Raw genomic sequence first — 19,033 nt, forward strand, 5'->3', positions numbered from 1 at the left:
GCTTATTTTTACCCTGTTGTGCACATCCCAATAATTGCACACTGAGAAGTTGTGTAACAGCAGTGGCTTTCTGCATAGGAGAGTTAACTGCAGTGAGACCAATTGCCATGTTCACACTTGAGGTTAGAAAGGTTAGATGTACTTAGTAGTCACCGACTTGTAATGAGCATGTTTAACAGTTGGAAGAGTTTGAAAATGTGTCTCAAATTGTTTGTATTAAGCCAGGGAAAGGAGGATGCCCACAAATATAACTTCGTTAGCAGTATTCTTGAGAGCACAAGAAGTAATACAATTGGCAGGGATTTGGAGGAGAGGAGTTTGTCAGGGTAAACTGTAAATCATTTTAAAGTCAGACTTGTATGGAAAGGCTTTATCTTCTGGGAATTTTCATAGCTGGCCTTAAAGAGGAGCCCCAAAATGTTATCTTCCTGACTCTTTCTCAGCTTTGATCAATAATGTAATGTATTTCAGCAAAGGATTGGGTATTAATTGTATGCAGAAGAGTATGAATAATGGTAGGCAAAATAATGTTCTTACCTTTATTTTGTTTTAAATAGCTAACATTCTGTATTTATTCCAGTAAAATTTTAGTGTTTCATAGGAAGCTGCCTCGTATTAATTTGCTTCAGGTCGGAAGAATATGCAAGGTAGCAAGCCCTTAAATCTAGTGGTCTTTTCATTGAGTCTTTTCATTTTCACTTTGCTTGTAGCTATCATAATGACTGTGCCCTGATTATATAATCATATTCCTCAGAAATGTCTATGCAATTATTTAGCAATTTGTTAAGGGTATTTAGTCTGAGTTTTGAATACCTCTAAGTCAATGCAGTATTTTTTCAAGTTTTTGTGTAGGACCAGGTATGTTTTTATGTGTGGGCATCTACTCTGCTAGAACAGAATATTGTAATTGGTAGGCCGTAGGTGTCTGTAATAAATTACTTGTTCTTTTTCTGCTCCTTTTCCACATTGTATTTGTAAGAGGAAACGCTGGCTTTAGTATCAACACATCAAATGACTCATGTACCGGGCAGAAGATGCTGCCTGCTGCTTCAATCCTGTAGATGTACTCCTCCCGTGCAGTGAGTGTGCTCTGCTCTCCCATGCACTTGGATGTGTGTGTTGAGCTTTATGTGCTTTCAAGGACTAACCTTGTTTGGAGTAAGTAGATATGTGAAAATGTATTGCATCAATTGAGGCTGGAATAAAAGTTTGAAAACTTTCTGCTCTGTCAGTTTCTTCAAGCACAGGTAGATAGTTTGAGTGAGAGAGGAAATGATCCTCTTAAGGTTGAAGTGCCATACTTAAAGATTCATTTCCTTTATATTTAATCAGGAATTAAGAAATTATGCTTTTTGAATTGGAAGCTTTCAAGAGGGTCTGTTTGGAGGGGATTGCTTTCCAACATCCCTTGGGGTTTGTACTTTATATAAATTTCTAGACTTCAGAGTTCCTTCCAAGTTCTAAACAGAAATCACTGATCTTGTAGCCTGCCTGGAAGACTTATGAAGCTTACATTTGAGGAGAGGGATTGGTAGTAAAGGCTGCCCAATACACACATTTTGTGCTTCTGTTTGTCTTCTGTTATAAGAGCTGTAGTCTTCAGGATTTTTATTGGTCAGATGTTCAATGCAGAACATGGCTGCTAGGAAGGTGTTAACATGCAAAGATGAATTCTGCATAGACTTCTTTTTCCAGATTTTGCTTTTCAAAGCAAAAAGATTTTGTGCCATGTGTGGTGTTGTGAAAGTGTAATGATTGTGAATTAAAGATGTTTAGGAAGGGGACAAAAGGGTGCCCGTGTCTTTTTCAGATTCTCTTGTTCTGTAATACTCTATTATTCTGTAATTAATCTCACTGAAAATGCCTTTCTTGGTGGACGCACTTTACATGACCTGATGTTTTTTTCCTTTGCTCTTTGTGCCATTATCATTCTCCATGTTACTCTGTCTACATGGTATGTAGCATCTTTTCTTCCAGGCATTTCCCAGGATTTACTTGTTTGAAATGCCTCATTCTCTTGTATTTCTAAATACTTTAATTTTGTTCTCCTTTTTAAGTTTCTTTAAACACTGATGATAAAGTTGGATTTCTGATTTCCCCTGTGCCCTTGTTTTTGCTTAAGAAATGAAGCTTTTCACTGTGAGGTGAGGCTATACCCCTGCAGCCCCAGTCTTGTATTAGTATTTCAGCAGGACATGTCCTGTGTGCCTTTTTGGTGCTTGATTTTTCTCAGTAATTAAATAAAAGAAAGAGACTTCTGGAAAAAAATGTCAGAAAATAGGAACTAGCTTCAGAATAAGATTTTGCAATAGTTTGATATGACTTACAGTACTTAAAATTCTGTAACCTAGATTTGATATATCTTGAAAAAAGCTGAATTCAAGACAACAGGGTGGTTTGATTGGAAAGTTCATGAGTAAGGCTACAGACAAAAGCCAATGAATCTGAGTCCTGCGGAATGTTTTGTATTATATGCAGAATCCTGTAAGCAGGTTACTTACACAGATGCATTGGATCTTTCAGATACTCAGAGGTGCACTTATGTACTCTTTCATGATTCTCAAGGATTTGGGGTTTTTTTTGCTTTCATGTGTTTTTTTGCCAACTATGATTGTCACTAGAGGACATGAAAGAACCACACTCACCCATCAGGATGTGAGATGAAAAAGAAAAAGGGAGGTTTATTTGGGGAATCTCAATTTATATAGTTTTTGAGGTTTGGTCAAGGATTGGGGGATGAGAGGAACACCCCTCTGACCCCAGTGGTCGACTCAGCAGTCATCAATTTGTCCTTCCCCCTAGAAAGAATGTTCTGTTTACAAAATATCAGTCTTTGTTTTTGTCACAAACGTGAGAAACTCCAGTAAAAATGAAAATAATCAAAAAGCTAAAAAACCAGGGCGACAGATGATGACCTTGCTTGCCCTTCTCTTGCTTGTTTATCTTGTTCAGTTAGAAGGAAGTTATTAATATTGGTGTACTTGCTTTGTTTTCTGATGAAGATGCTGTGGCCTTGAAGTAGGCCAAGTACAAAATGACACTGTTCAAGTATTATGATTAAAGGTAGTTTAATACAGTCCCTCTTGGGGAACTAATGTTTTTCTTAGTGCTTCAAGTCAATAGGCAAGAATTAATGCTCTTGCTGTATGTATCAGGTGAAGAAACTTGAGCTACTAAAACTGAAGTAAAACAGCTTCCCTTTTCTTGTCAATAGTGTAAGGTTTGTTCTGTGAGAAGGAAGTGTGTGTGGGAAATCAGTAAAACATGTGTGTTTACAAAGCACCTCTGTCTAATAACTCTTTACCAGAGTTGTAGGGTAAGAATGATTAACAGAAATTTCTGTTGCATGTTCATGCTCTCAGCCTTCCTCTGAAGGAGAATTATTTCCTTTGAGATATCTTGTCTTGAGAAGAAGTTTAGAATATTGAAAAAAAAAAAAGGGTACATCTTGGACTAGAACAGAAAACATGAGGTTTGTTGCAGTTAATGCGTAAACCCTTAGGTTTGGCCTGGTTTTCCACAGCATCTGTACTTCACTACAGAAGGTAGTTGTGAAATGTTTTCTTTAAGGGATTTAGCTGTCTTTAAGTGATTAGGATGTGGGCTGCAGAATGTCTTAGAAAGAAAGACAAAACCTTACTGGGGAAGGTGGTGAGGAAAGAGAAGCTCTGAAGTGGTCCTAATAAGTTTCTATTAGTGAGGGAAGTAACAAACACCTACCAGCTTTAACTTTCAGGAATTACTGTCATAGGTACCTTGTGGGACAAGTCCCATCAGAAGGTAACAGTTTTTTATTGTGTGGCAGGATAGTATGAAATTCTGAAGCCATCCTAAAGCAATAAGAAAAGTATTTCTAGGTAGTAGCATTGGTAAATGAGAGCCTTTCAAAAAACCAAATTTGTGAAACCAAGTCATCGGTAATAAATAAATTCATTTATTCATTTCATCTGCTGAAAAAGGTCTCTGTGCATGATTTAGTAACTTGATAATTTTTAATTGTTGTATCCAGAAGTTTACTTAACTCAGTAATTTTAGAAATTCAAGTAGGAAGGTATCTGACTTTTTTTTTTTTTTTTCTTTGCTTGTATTAAATTGTGATTTCACTGGTGTAATTTTCTGGAAGGTAATAGTTTGAATGTTTTCCAGTGTTGATTTTCTCAGGAAAATAATTTTTCTGTCTCTCAGCAAAATAAGTTTGACTTCTTACCGCCTTGAACTCAAGTGGAACATGGTATGAGAAGCACTTGTTTTAGTTAGTAGAGGGGAGGGGAAGTCTTAGTGATAATTTTGCTGGAGAGAGTGCCTTACCCTGGGTTGTATTGCTCTGTGGTCAGGTGTGTATGTAGCGTTCACATCTGTGTTTATACTGGCTGGATGTTTGTTTTGTTTTTGTGGTTTATTCCTACCATTGCCAAGGAGAGTGAGTGTGCACTATTTAAGCTGTGGTGTAATTTCTCTTCAGAAGATCTTAGGGTTAAATACTGTCTGAGAAGTTAACTCTGAATTGTTTCAACACTTCGCTCTTGCACGTTTGTTAACTATGAATTACACATTCACATTACCTAACAATGTTGGTTGGATTTATTGCTGGGAGTTTGAAGGAGGTAAAGCCCACCACTTTAGTAGATGGTACTGTCTGCACCGGTGGAGTTGGAACTTGAGGTCCTGACTCAGCTTTTGGCAACAGTATCATTTCCAGGGATGGAGGAATCCTCAGCTTATTTTGGCTTGCAGTTACTGTGAGCCAGATGAAGCCATTTAATGCGGTAAGTGCCGTGAAACTGAAGCTGCAGTTGATCATTCTAAGCATAACCTTAGGCAGCGCTGAATTTTAGTCTCTGGGAATGTATGCAGCGTCAAGTTGTGCTAAATAATACTTTATAAATATACTCATTAATGGTAATGTAGCTAAAATAGTCCTTGCACAGAAGGGATGTAATGAATTAATGACAAGTACAAATACCTCACAGCCTCTGGTAATTTGCATGGCACCAAGTGGTGAGAGAGACAGGCACCTTGTCTGGCATAACGATATTTCCTGGAGTCCTCTGTGTTTCTCTGCTGATACATTCTATTTTCAGAATCTGTTTGAGAAGGGCAGGAAGCAATCTCTAAAGTGTCTGTTGTGTTTAATATGTTTATATATTTTGTAGATTTCTGTATCTTGTATAGACACATCAAATTATGGCTATTCATACCACTGCAGCTTGATTCCTGTGCAGCCAGGAATGGCCCATTGAGCAGCAGCACATGGGGTGGAAGAGCAGGTGCCTCTGTGTTGGGACTGGAAGAATGGGATTTGGTGACTCTCCTTGTACATGACATTGGGACTCCTGTTTTGTCCTGCTCTGACACTTAACTCTCACTGGGTGCATGGAGAGAATAACAATGCCACTTAAAATACACTGAGCTTACAGGTATTAAGGAAATGCTTGTCCTTAGAGGAAACCTTTCCCATTCACTTCTGTCCTTTCTTTCCTACCCTCATATGTATGACTTTACTCAGGTTTGATCATAATTGCAGGTTGAAGGTCATGAATTAAAAATGCTGGTCTGTACTGCATTTTTAAAGGCAATCTAAATAAACTTGGGGGTAACAAAGCACAGTGAATAGCTGGTGCTTGACTCATAGGAGTTTACAATTCGAAGTGTACATTACTGGTCAGGAAACTTCTAGAGGTGGTGTTTTGTCTAAGCTTTTCAGTCTCATACAGGCCTCAGCTCTAGGTAGCATCTTTGCTCTTTGTTGCTGAAATATTTATTCTAAGTTAAGCGAAGTGTCTACACGTGCAGATTTACAAACTGATGACTGACATCTATAGCAGGAAATACATAGATTCATTGGAAAGTCTGTTATTCAGTATTGCACCTGTCACTTTTGGAAAAGCACCTTCCCACCTTTGTGGCATCAGACCTGAAATGCTGATCTGTTGGTGTTGCAAATACAGAAGCTCAGAGTGTTTAGCTGAAGAGTATGGGTGGGTTTTACTTGCATTTTCATGAATGTACTTAGACAAAATTTAATTGGTTAGGGCACTTCTAAGTAATTGCTAAGCAAGTTTCTTCTTTACTGGATGTCTTATGTAGTAAAAAATTAAGTCTCTGCTGGCATTTGTACTTGGTGAGGTCTTTAGTTTTCTCAAATGTCTTTAGCAGCTCTCTACATGTCTTGCTGTCTTGGTACATTAAAAAGCTCCTTTTACTAAATTACAAACTGCAGTGCTTTTTTTTTTTTTTTTTTTCCCCCCCCCCTTGTAACAAGAATTGTAATTTGGAGAAGTATGATATAGGAACTTTGATACCATTGGCACTGACAGTTATTCAAAGACAGAGTTAGGTCTACTTTGCCATCCCTATGTGTGCATATGCAGCTCACATTTCTGCTCAGCACTATAGAGCAATTTATTTCCATTGTGTGATACACAGAGAAGTAAAGTATTTAAATGAAGATATTGTGAAGTCTGCAAAAGGGCTTGTTTAACAGATTAGCTTTTAGTCATGACTGTGGTGCACTGTATGCTTTTTCTGCAGACTTTTTCTTCCCCATAGCACTAAAGTGGTTAATGTTCAAAAGGTTTGTTTGTGTATTTTTGAAATTTTAAGTAAGCTTGATAGTTTAGGACAGTGCTCTGGAAGCTTCTTTACTTTGTATTTTTTTAATGCAACTGTTACAAGCTTTTTATGCGGAATGCACATGGACTTCTTAAAAGCTGCTTAGATTGTTTAGGTCCTAAGGCAAAATGTCTTCTTGCTTATCTGACATGAGATGCTGAGCCTCAGCTCCTGATGAATGAACTTAGACAAATGTTGATACTTGGTTTTCTTGTTAATGGTTTTAATGTTTTTCTGTGCCATATTGTATAATGTTCAGTAAAAACACCAATTAAATTCTGTTACTTTTAATGTGAATGACTGCTTGAGGTAATGAAACTGTACTTTACAGAAGAGGTAGTTAAACCTGACAGGCATGTTGCAAATGAAGCAGTCTTAGGGGAGGTACAGCTAGTTTACTTTTGTGTGTTAGAGATCCTGTGTAAACCCTATTCACTCACGGATTTATTTTATTTTTATTGCTATTTTTGGTTGAAGGGAAAGGTAAATGAATAAAAAAGATGCAAATGTATTGAATTTCTTCCAAGCCTCTTTAACATTAATGTTGAATAAAGCATACTGGACTAAAAAGTTCATAAAGAAAAGAAATTATGGGACTGCTAAACACAAAGACTAAAATGAGATCCCAGCTTCTGATACCTTGTGGCTAAGCGAGAGCAGCTGTGGAACTATGGCTGTGGGTTTGCACTCTTTTACTCTCCTTGGTAATGATGCAGATGGGCTCCTTTTTGAGATGGTGTTAGGTGAAGTGGTACTCTGCTAAACGAAGTGCACATTTGTCTGGCAGTTAGTGTCCAAAATGTTTCTGCATTCTGTGAAGAATTTGCTTACTAATGATGCCTGGCATTTAGGCCACCCTAGTCAACCAGATTGAACATTTGTTTGTGTGAAGTCCTTGGGTACTTTCACAATTTGGTGTTCAGAGATACCATAGTCAAGCTTTAGGTAATGTTGAATTTTAGTTTTACTGCAGATTCTGAGGGGGGAAATAGTAGCTCTAGGTAGGTAAAGTTTTCAAGATCTGTTTTTAATACTTCTAAGAAAAACCCCAGACCAGCTAGATCCTGTCCTTAAACTTGTTTTTTGCTTCAGACTCTTTGATCATATGTAGATCTGGGAAACTGTTGATTTTTGTAGTTTGTGATGCGTGGCCTGTGAAAGGGGATGTTTCTCAGCCCTTGGTAGACTTAATGCTAGGAAGATGGGGGTGCTGCTCGGGCTCCTGTGGCTTTGTTCATTTGTCTTACCTGTCTCGATTGTACTGTACCCTGCTGCCAGGTTTGCTGGTTGATCCAGACTGAGAGGTGTCTGAAGTGCAAAGGGAGAAGAGGGTTGCTTTTATGAGGGCCATGTGATAACCTGGTCTGAAGAACAAAGCCTACGGAAGCAGTGATAGGTATACTGGTTTTCACAGTTTATGTAAAAAAACTTTGAGAGAAATGTAAAATATTTCACTCAGCTGAGTTCACTTCTTTCAAATTCTGCTGTCTGTTGAGATGCAGATTCTTAGCTTAGCCGTAAACTTCACCTGGTGCTATGTATAGTAGTTGGTGGTTGGAGCAGTTGAGGCTCATGTCTGTGTTGGAATGCACATCCCTGTGTGTATCTGCACATGGAAGAATAGTGAAACAGAATAGAAACTTGTTTGAGGCAAAGTTGGGTTACCATGTTGCTGGTTATTTAGATGACAAAGATGACTGCTCTTTTACCAGTGCTGAACACTCTTAACAATAGTATCAACTCCTCTAACTAATAAAACTGCTGGAATCCAGGTGTAGGCTTTGCCTTGCAAAATTATCTGAGTTACAAAGTATTGCTCCTGTGCAGAAACATTTTAAGCAAGTAGTAAGATAGATGCAATGGTATCTTTTAACTTTGGAACTTGATACAATTATTAGTCAACTGATGAAATTTATCTTCAAGTTCCACTGCCATAGTCTGTATGAGGCAAGAGTAATTTTGCTGTAAAGCTTTATTCAGGTTGTTCTAAATGGCATTATAGCTAAAAACTCTGGGAAGGTTAAATTGCAATAGCTGTTCTCATTCAGTTGTTGACTATATCCTGAAAGCTATATTCTTGTGAACTGTATAAAATCTCAGTTCACTTTGTTTTACAGTCTAATTTCAGTGTGGAGGTCATGCCCTGAACATGTATTTATGTAATACATTAAAAGCATCTGAATGTGCTCTTTAGAACCCTTTATTTAAGGGAAGATTACTTTGTTTACTATAGATGGCTGAGATAGTTTTCATTCCTTGCAGTCTCAAATGAGCACACAGCTGGAACAGCAGTAAGGCTGAGGTAAGGGAAGGGGCTCTTGGACAAGTTTGCAGTTAGGTCTGGTTTGGGAAAGTTGTGTGAGATGAGCTGAGCTGGTTTAAATATCTGTAGTGAGAAGAGGCAAGTTCCAGTGCTTTCCTAAAGAGTTTGGTCTTTGCATTACCTGTGTACTGATTTAGCTTAGAAGACTTGGTGAAGAGTAACTTCCCTTCTGTCTGTGGTCTGTGGGTTACAAGGCTGCCTAGGCTGAGGAGTTCATGAGAGACAAAGCGATTACAGACGAATGGGTGGGCGTGGCCATTACCAACACTGAGGAGATGGTTTAGTGCCTTCTGCCACTTTGATCTTTTGCAATTCCCAAACAAAATAATTCAAGTTGATACATTCAAAAGCACAGGCCTTGGTATGTTGTGCAGTGGCAATTTGGCAGGCGAGACAAATCTTGTTTAGGTGGTCTGAATGGGACCTGTGCCTGAAAAGATAGAGATGCTAAATTATGTTTGTGAACTATACTGCATAATTAATGTATGTGCTAAGTACTCGAATTTTCCTGATTCCTAGGTTGTGTATCTTACCCTCTCTGGCATGTTTTGAGCCACGAGTCTCATTCATTTCTTCATCTCTGCCCATCTGTTCTGCACAGTGATTTAAAACGTGAAGCTGATTCCAGTCTTCTGGTAACAGGATAACTAATCACTCTCCGTTTCTTCTAGTGTTGTCATGAGCTCTACTACTAATGTTAGATTTCGGGGTCAAATGTCCTGTGCGCCCTCCACCTGCCTACCACCATTCACTGAACAAGAATAGCAGGTGAAAATTTCCTATGAATTGTAAGTAATTTGCTGCTAGAAGTCCACAAATACAGAAGCAAGATTTCATCCAGTGAAAGGACAGACTCTTTCCATGCTCTTAGAAATGTCTAATTTGAACAAGGGGGAAAGCAGTCTACTGGAGTGCTCAAGGTGGTGTGGTTCATCTCATTTCTGACCCATGTTCTAGAGAAAAGTCTAATAATTACCAAGGTTTTTTTGATACTTTGTTAATTACAAACCCATGCATTTTTAGAAGTAAATTAGATTCCATTTTTACTGAACAGTTCATCTTTAAACCTGTGCAACTATTTTAAGTTAGCATTTCTAGCAGAGATCCAATTATTACAGTGATTACAGTAGAATCCTTCTTAACTGACTACTCAAGAGGCTGACATCAGTTGATAAACAGAAGTGACCTCCACAGTTTTCCTCCATGAAGGGACAGCTTCAGGCTCTGATGTAACAAGAAAACATTTTCTCTACTGCGTAGAATGATTCAGGCCATTGAGAGATCTGATGATTCAATCACTGAGAGATTGACAAGATCTAAAGCCTTGTGGTTTGGGTGAATCTGCAGGCAGCTTCAGTTGATGTGAGAACATGTTCACGGTGTTTCTATATATACTGAGAGGCATAATAGAAGGAGGCCTACAATTGTTTGTGGGCCAGGTGAGGGATGGAAGTTATCTGCTGTCTTCCTTCATAGGTGGAGCAATGAAGGGTGCTTTGCTGACCCACCATTTCTGTCCTGTTTTGATCATGTGTGCTTCTTTACACTTAGATGACATTCATGCACTTAAGTTCAAGAGGGTCAGAGCTGCAGTTATGTTTACCAACAAAACTATTGCCTTGCCATTATCAAAGGCCAGATCTATCAGCTGTTATTCAGGAGTTGGGTTCTGGGTCCCAGTCAAGATCAGTGTAACTCAGGGACTGGTCTTGTGCCAGAATACCTATTGAAGACTTCAGTGCATTGCAAGGCAGACTCAGATTGCCCTAGTCAGTACGACTTCAGTCAGGTTTGGAACTTTTCAGCAGCAGTTGTTTGGAAACAAGGGCTGTAAAAAACTTGTCAGAATGTCTTTGTTGTTTTGCAAGTAGTTAGGTGTGATTGTATATGTGTGTGAGGAACTAAAAGCAGAAATGTGGTATGTGCCTGTGATAAGTGCTTCTGTAATAACCTGTGGAGCTGCTGTTCAGGAACAGCTGAGTCATTTTTGCTCTCAGTCATACTGGAGGTCACTAGAGTCACTTTGTGCCCTGAAGGTAAGAGTAATGCAAAGGAAATATCTCTGAACAGTTTGCATTCATCTAAGCTGGCTTCTGTGTTCTGGCTGTGCATTCTGTACATTCTCTTGCAGCATTGCTGGTGCTTGCCTGTCCCTGGGTGAGCTCTCTATTTTGGTGGCATTTAACTGCCCCCGAGTCCCACAGAAACATATTTCCAGTGCCTGAACTGGTTCTAGGAAGGGAGAAGGAATTGTGTGAATAGAGAATAAGGCATAGCGTTAAAAAAAAATACAGGTATCTTTGTTTTGCACATAATTCTTTGGTATTACTCTTCATGTTCCTCCCAATCTTGGATATAAATTGTGTCTGATTAGTAAGCTACAGGACAGCTAAGACCTGATAACAGGAGGAGAAGGTGAAGAGACAGCCAATTCAGGTGTTTTATTCCTTTGTCTTCTTTGTGGACAGATTTATTGGATTGAATCTGTAAACAAATTTTCTCTAGTGTACCTTGACCATCAGGCTTCCAAGACGCCATCTTCCCTGCTCATGCAGGTTACTGAGATCCTTATTTGGCTGAGGGACAGGATATGTATCTTGTAGAGTGGCTTGAATGCAGTAGGTCAAAGGAGTGCTTCAGCAGTCCCTACAGTATGTTTTGGAATGAGTCAGCTGGAAAGGTCTTGGTCTGCAGCAGGGTCTCTGAGCAACTTCGCTGTTTTTTCCTCCACTGCCCTTCTACCAGTAAATATTGCTGATGTGAGAACCTTCATCTCTGTCAATTTAGGAGCCAAAAAGCTTTACTTTCTAGACCTGAAATCAGATTGCTCCTGCACCAGTTTACCACCTCTTGATGACATGATGACAACTTCTGATTTTTTTTTTTTTCGGTCCATAAGGTTTTCTTATTTGATATTTATTATAGAGTAATGTGTTTGTGTTTCAAATGAGCTGCAGTTTTGTTGCTGTGTATTTAGAGGGGTTTTTTGACCATTAGCTGTTAGGAGGTAAAATGTGTATTAAAAAAGGCAGGTCTAGGTGTTTGTATGGCATTGATTGTATGTCAGCTGTGATCTGTTTCAGTGTAACTGTTGTGAACCTAATGCTTCTTGACAACTGTCTGTGGACACTGGTGTCCGTTTCAGTTCTTACACCTTAAACATTGCCAGTGCTGTGTGGTAGTAGCCTTGGGAAAGCACTTCTGTCAGGATGGATGTGAGAGGATTTTGCCCAGTCATACTGATGTAAATTAGCAGTTCTGCAGAGACCAGTAGATGAGCAGTGGTTTGCCTTAGTTCCCAGTAATGAGACAATCAGTTGCAGTGTGTTTTTGTATAGGTTTTGTTTCAGAGGCAAAGATGTGATTCTGATCTGTACGGGCTTGAACTCAGTCCTGTGTGCTTTTTAGAGGTACCAGTGCTTTTAAAAACTTTCAATGTATCTACCCCACCTTTTGCTTCCCCCAGCAAAGACACCAGTCCCTTGCTTGGGTAGGCTTGGAGTATTGGGAGACTTTCTGTTTTGCACATTAGGCTTGAGAGCTGCCTCTTTTGGTAGTTTGCATAAGCAAATGTGCCTTAAATTATTATTTCTAAGAGCTCTGAAATAATTGGAGACATTATTTGAGGAAACAACAATCAAATTACAAAAAAATGAGTTTTTCCTTTATTTCTTGAGAAGATGCACTTATTACTACTGCAGTAACGTTTTTTCACTTGTCTTTTTAAAAGGATAATGAGCATTCGTTCCCTTTGGTTTGTTCAACTGTGATGACAGGTTATGTCACTTAGTCTTTTAATGCCTTGTGCTGTGGTTGTCTTACTTGGAATGTGGTCTCCAGGGTATACTGCAGAGTAGATATTTTGTCAAACTTCTATGCTCTCTGTAAGTGCCAGTTTTCTTTCAGAAACTAAGTAACTAAAAATTCCACAGTCATGTTGCCAAAATTTTAAGAAGTATTACCAAAATGTGAAAGAAGGGAAATACTGCTTGCTCTCAGTTGCTGTGCTTCTCCTTCTAAGCAGGAGCGCCTGCTGGTAGCCAGGTTGAGCCACGATCACTGTATCCATTCTTTTGTGATCTAATTATTGTAATTCAGATTTTTTTTTTTTTAATATACTGTGCTAGAAATGCATCAAACATGCAAATACTGGATTTGTGACAAAGAAGTAGCCCTATATCCTTGCATTATCATTTGAGAGAGGTCCAACTGCCCCACCACAAAGCAGCACTGACTGCAAGTTCTGGTTCCTTCAGGCTGTAGTGAGAGCTGCTCTGCTGTGTTTTGGTTTCTCTTGTGCCCTTGTTGCTGTCAACTTGCTTTAGATTGTCCTTTCACTCTGATGTTCTGGAGCATGTATGGTGATACTAGTGTGCAGTCAGAGTGGGTACAAGGGACAAACTCGCTATCCTAAAATAAATAGGAGAGAAGACCACAGAATGACAAATGGTGCCAATGGCATAATTTTGCTTATGAAATAGCATCATATTTTGTTACATTCTACATAGTCAGAAAAAGAGTTGATATTTTGGTAGACGTTTCCTGTGGACTCTCTTAATTAGGGAAGAACTAAGGGAGGAAAATGGTTATCAAGCTTTTGGTTATTTGAACAACTAACAGTGTCATCTGGTAGGTATTGGTGTTTTTACTGTCCAGATAATTTTCTGGACAGGAGTATAGTGTGGAGAATAAGGTGCAGTTCATTGAGTCATGGAATATCCAGAGCTGGAAGGGACCTGGGACAAGGATCATCAAGTCCAGCTCCTGACCCTGCAGAGCACAAGCCCAATAGTCACACCATGTGCCCAAGAGTGTTGTCCAAACAGTTCTTTACCTCTGTCAGGCTGGTGCTGTCACCACTGCCTTGGAGAACCTGTTCTGGGTGAAGAACCTTTTTCTGATATCCAAACTAAACCTCTCTTGGCACAGCTTCTAGCTGTTCCCTGAGGTCCTGTCAGCAGAGAAAAGAGATCAGTGCCCGTCCCTCAGTTCGCGTTTCTGGCGGAGTGTTACAAAAAGCAATGAACTTTTCTGACACACCCTCTGTCTCTTGAGTGCTCCCACTGTGTCCCTTTTTTGTTGGGATTGTCAGACTACATGGTGGAGCAGTATAGGATACTAACCTGATGGAAAACTAACTTGGGGGCTGGGAAGAGTGAACAGATTTTTAGGGTCTTCTTGTATGAACTCTTTAATTAACTTCTAACTCAGATTTGGCTGAGCATTAGTAAAATGTAAAAGGAATGAAGTTTGAGGAACAGTACCATTGTTCTGAAGTGACTAGATCAAATTAGCATTACAGCAGTCCTAAAGTTCTAATTATAATAGCATAGTATGTCAGGCAGAAAAAGCAACTGAAAATTAAAGGTTTTCTGGATATAAGCACAACTAATAGGTTAAAAATAGTTAAAAGTGCAAAGCAGTTTCAGGGGAATAAACTGCCTTCAATAAGTACATGTTGTGAAATGGTATGTGTGAAAGATCCAAGGGAAGCAAGCTGGGATAGACAGGGAAGAAATTCTGAAGCAACCTGCTGTGGTGTTAAGCAGCTCAAGCTGAGTGGTTTTGTAAAACAAATGCAGGTATTTCAATGTTGTTTAAATCAGAAGGGTCCATTAAGAAAGAAATGTGACTACACTGAAAGTGGAAACTCATTAATAGGAAAAAATAATACATGAAACAATTTGTATTTACATGGAAGGTATACCTTGAAAGAAAGAACACGGTGAGGTCAATGTAACAGTGAAGGTGTAGAATAAGATGAGAATATTCTGTGAACATTTGTATTAAGAGGAAGTTTTTCTTGATTGTACTTGATAAGGAAATGGTTGAAATGTTTCATGAGTCTTAGTGAGGAGGGAGGTTGTTCTTGGTATTAATCTTTAAAAGACTTTTTAAACTTAGTGAAGCAGTTAAACAAGTGTAATAGCTAAAGGGAATAATCTTTCTCTCTTCTGCATTTCCCCACTGCTTTGCATCCACACACCCTGGCAGTTCAGGGAGCCAATTTTTCAGACGACTAATTGTTTCTAATTGTTTTCAGGGGAAATAACAGGACAGTGATGGCTTTTTGTGGATTTGGTTCCCTAAGCTGTCATCACAGATTCAGTCTGACATACAAAGCTGCGGTAGTATGGAGAATGACAGGAAGGAGCACAAGACTGAACCTTGTGGTGGTGGCTGTTAGATGAGTTTCATTTTAACATGACAGATTATAGCCTTTCAGCTTGTCTAACCCATCTAAAATTCATGCCAGGAATTTAAAGAAACAGTCTGGAATAGTGTTACAGCTATTTGAGAACTTTTTTTACAGCTGTTTGAGAGGGGCAGATGATATTTGAGGAGAAAGAGAAAAGGCACTAAATTGCGCTTTTCTTAAAAAAGCCGAATAATACCCCAGAATCACATAAACATAAAATCATTTCAAAAATCTGAACTCAAACCCTCATAACAGTCAGTGGACTGTTGGAAAGGTGGAAGCTAGAGGGTTACAAACAAGTTATCTTACCCGCAGTTCCTGGAGAAATATGGAAAATGTAAACTGTTTGGCCCTGGTGATGACCTGGAAGATACTAATCTCTGTGAATACCTAGTAAGAGGTTTTCAAGAACAAGCCCCAGTTAACCCAGTTGAACTTCTTTTTGTGGCAGGGCACAGTATGTAGTGGATAGTGGCGTAAAAAAAGGCTTTTTGATACTGCTCTGTTACGCAGTGAATGGAAGCAGCTGTGTAGTACAAATAAATCCGCTTGAAAAACTCTGTCTAGAAATAGATGGACAGACAAAATGAAAACATCTGTTGAATTTCATAGGTGGTCTGTCCCTAAATGTCAGGTGGTGTTTTCAGGAGTGACTGGGACTACCGTATCTACGTACAAATCTCCTGTATCATGAAGAGCAGCCAGGAAGTTTGATTAAGATTTGAATTTAAAATCATTTTGACAAGTTGAGGAAACCACTGCATTTTTAAATGGGAAGCTGTGGATTCAAATGAGTGAGGTATTGCATCTTGGTGGGAGTAATCAGCTGTGCAATCACTGTGGAGAATGACTGAAGAATAGAAACTGTAAGCTGGAGTGTGTTATTTAATAGTAGATATTTAACAGTCTTTCTTGTTAAAAATTATTGCTTTCAGAGTTAACAATTGCACCTGATTTATATGTATTACTGTCATGTTTGACATGGTTTAGCTTGGTTTTTAGTTAAAGAGTAAATCCATCAGTTAGGGAAGTGATTCTGAGGACTGCTAAAAGCTTCCTCCGGACCCAACAGAAAAATCAGCTGACTAGTTTTGAATATTGACACCCTGTTAAACCACTTAAGAAAGCTGAACACACCTCTGTCAAATCACGTTTAGAAACGAACAAACCCCGGGAAAACTCTCTTGCTTCCACCTTTCGAACAGGTAACTGGACGTGGGGCAGGCCAGGCCCCTCTCCTCCACCCAGGCAGCTCAGCCCACGGCGCAGCTCGGCCGAGATTGTGCCGCTGCTGAATTCGGGCACGGCCGGCGGGTCAGGCCGGCTCCGGCTCGGCCTGGGGCGGAGCTGAGCCGGGATCCGCTCCGGCCGTGCTGCCAGCGCCACGGAAAAATCCCGTGGCTGGGAACACAGGCAGCCCTGTCACCCCGCACAGAAGGCAGCCCCGAGTGGCAGGGGCTGGAAAACAGCCATGCAGCCACAGTGGCTATCACCTGGCAGAGATCACATGGCTGTCCACAGGCCCAGGCGAGATACTGACTTTTTCAGTGCGCAGATGAAACTTGAAATCAATCCTCTCTCAAGTGAGAGAAAACAAAAGGGTGAAGACACTGAGGTCAGTGAAGGAGTCAAATCCCAGATGGGAGGAGGATGAGGGGATGTGTTAATCTTGGGCTGAAATTCTCTGATAAGGGTATGGTGAAGATACAATTGACACATCGGACTTCCCCCCCGTAACTCACAGAATGTATTGGGGGAATGTAGCATTTAACCACAGCTGTGAGCAGAGGATCAGTGTTGAAGCAAGCAGATGTTGAAGTAGCTGTGAGAAGCCTGAACAGAGAGAGATGAGAAACCTTGTCCTAGGGATGGACTAAGAAAACATCTGCTCCTAGAGATAAAAGAAGAGAACTTTTGTTTCTATACTAGAACAGCTTATCCTTAAAATTGCACCCCAATAAGCTAGGATGACCCATGGTGGTAGCTGTGGGAAGACTACCAAACCATGGGAGGGACTTCACAATTGCAGATTTTCAGGCAGCTCCTATTCATGAAAATTAAAACCACAAGAGAACTGTTTCTTGTGGAAAAGTCTCCATGGCGTGGCAGGAGAGACTCCTCTCCCTAAGTGAACTGAAGAAAGATTATTTTAGAAGTGATAAACTGACTGAAAATACCAAATACTGTCTCTTTATGTTGTCAGTGGGAAAAGGGAGGGGAGTTGGGGGGAAGAGAAGTATTCTGAAGTTTTACTCAGATTCTTATTGTTATTCTTTTAGTTCAGTTAATAAAGTTTTCTTTATACTCTTTTTAAGTTTCAGCCTGCTTTTGCCCTTCTCCTCCTAATCCTTATCTCACAGCAGAAAATGAGGAAATAATTCTAGTGAGTGCACTGCGTTGGGCCACCTCAGTTACCAGGATTCTAGAGATGTGCTGAGCCACCGACTGAGATACTGAAGTTGGGGGCCAAGTTGCTCTTGTGGGTTTGTCCAAATTAGTGAAAACTTTGATGCAGGGAGGTGTAAGAAGTTACTTTGCTTCGTTTCTTATGCGTAGTGAAGTGCCTCTTGAGGTGAAATCAATATGAACAAAGGTTAACTTTTTCAGTGGGGGAAATTTTATCCAGTTGCTTTTCATAATATGTGGCTCTGCTAACACTCTCTGCACACATAATGAGTGTTTTTGTAATTGGGATGAAAGGCAAAACCGTGATTTGTGCTTCTGTTTTAAGAATGCTTTTAAGATTTCTTTAAATGCAGGTAACTTAAACCTGTTAGTAAAGAAGTATAGGCTACTGGTACTTACTAGTTGTGTCCATAACAGAGGTGGATCACAGAAATTGGAATCCTCATTTTAGTGTATGACATCTTTTTCGTCTCTGAAATAAAGCTTTTTTTTTTTCTTTTTTTTTTTTTCTGGTGTTTAGAAGCATAAGGGATAAATTACACCAGGAACCCTTAATATTATTATGAAACCAGTAAGTGTTTGCTAAACTAAAAGAATATTGGCTATTATTTTGCATTTGATGCAGAATTTTACTGGGCTATATGGGGATAAAGCTTAGTTCCCTGTAGACAACAAGTTGTAGCTGTGTAATCATGAAGAATTACTACAGTTTAAAAATACTGAGGTGTCTGACAGCAGTAGTTCAGTAACAGGTAGAAAATAAATTACTTTGTCCATACTCAAGAAAGAACGCTGCCACACCTTCTAGGTGATGTGTCTGGCCTTAAAAAATGCTGTAGGTCAAAACCACTGCAGTGTTCAACTTGCAACTCTGTGTTATTCTCATTAGTCTTTTTCTGTAAAGAAGCTTTTTAACCAGGGGACAGATGTGGAATAATGTCTGCAGCTTGTGTGACGTTAGGCTCAAATCCTGTGAATTCTTTCAGCAGAATTACATATTACACAGTTAAACACAGTTGAATTTCAGGCTGCATCAACTTTGCAATTTACAATAAAGCCTGTTTTATACATCTTCTTGATTATTTATCTTTTTTTTAAAGTTTATATGGAAGATCTTAATTGCCCTTATTGTACCAAAGTAATTAAATTGAAGTCAGACAGCCAAAGATATAAGATCCTACGGATGAATATCATCCATTCAGTGTTAAAGCTAACTATTACTGCTGCCCTTCTGCTGCAGTTCCTGCTTTCAAGTATTTCAGTAATCTGGTTTATTGCATCTCACTGAGATGTATTGGCAAACTATTGTTGTACTGATTTACAGAGCGCCTGGAACAGAATAGAAACTTAAGAAACCAGCACTTCTAATAAGGAAAAAATACTTTGTTTTATTAGCAGGAAACCACTTTAAGTCATGCACGCATGTAGCTATATGGGTTTCTGTTAGTAACTGTATGAACCCTGGTGATACTACTCACTGTCTTGACAGAACT

General features: G+C 39.4%; 1 protein-coding gene across 7 annotated transcripts in view; it reads left to right on the forward strand.

Moving 5' to 3' along the window:
• Positions 1-19,033, forward strand: part of EPC1 (enhancer of polycomb homolog 1) — a 64,669-nt gene that overhangs the window by 21,663 nt on the left and 23,973 nt on the right. The window lies entirely within an intron of this gene.

Source organism: Sylvia atricapilla, chromosome 1 (assembly GCF_009819655.1).
Source record: "Sylvia atricapilla isolate bSylAtr1 chromosome 1, bSylAtr1.pri, whole genome shotgun sequence".
In the NCBI taxonomy this organism is placed as follows: Eukaryota; Metazoa; Chordata; class Aves; order Passeriformes; family Sylviidae; genus Sylvia; species Sylvia atricapilla.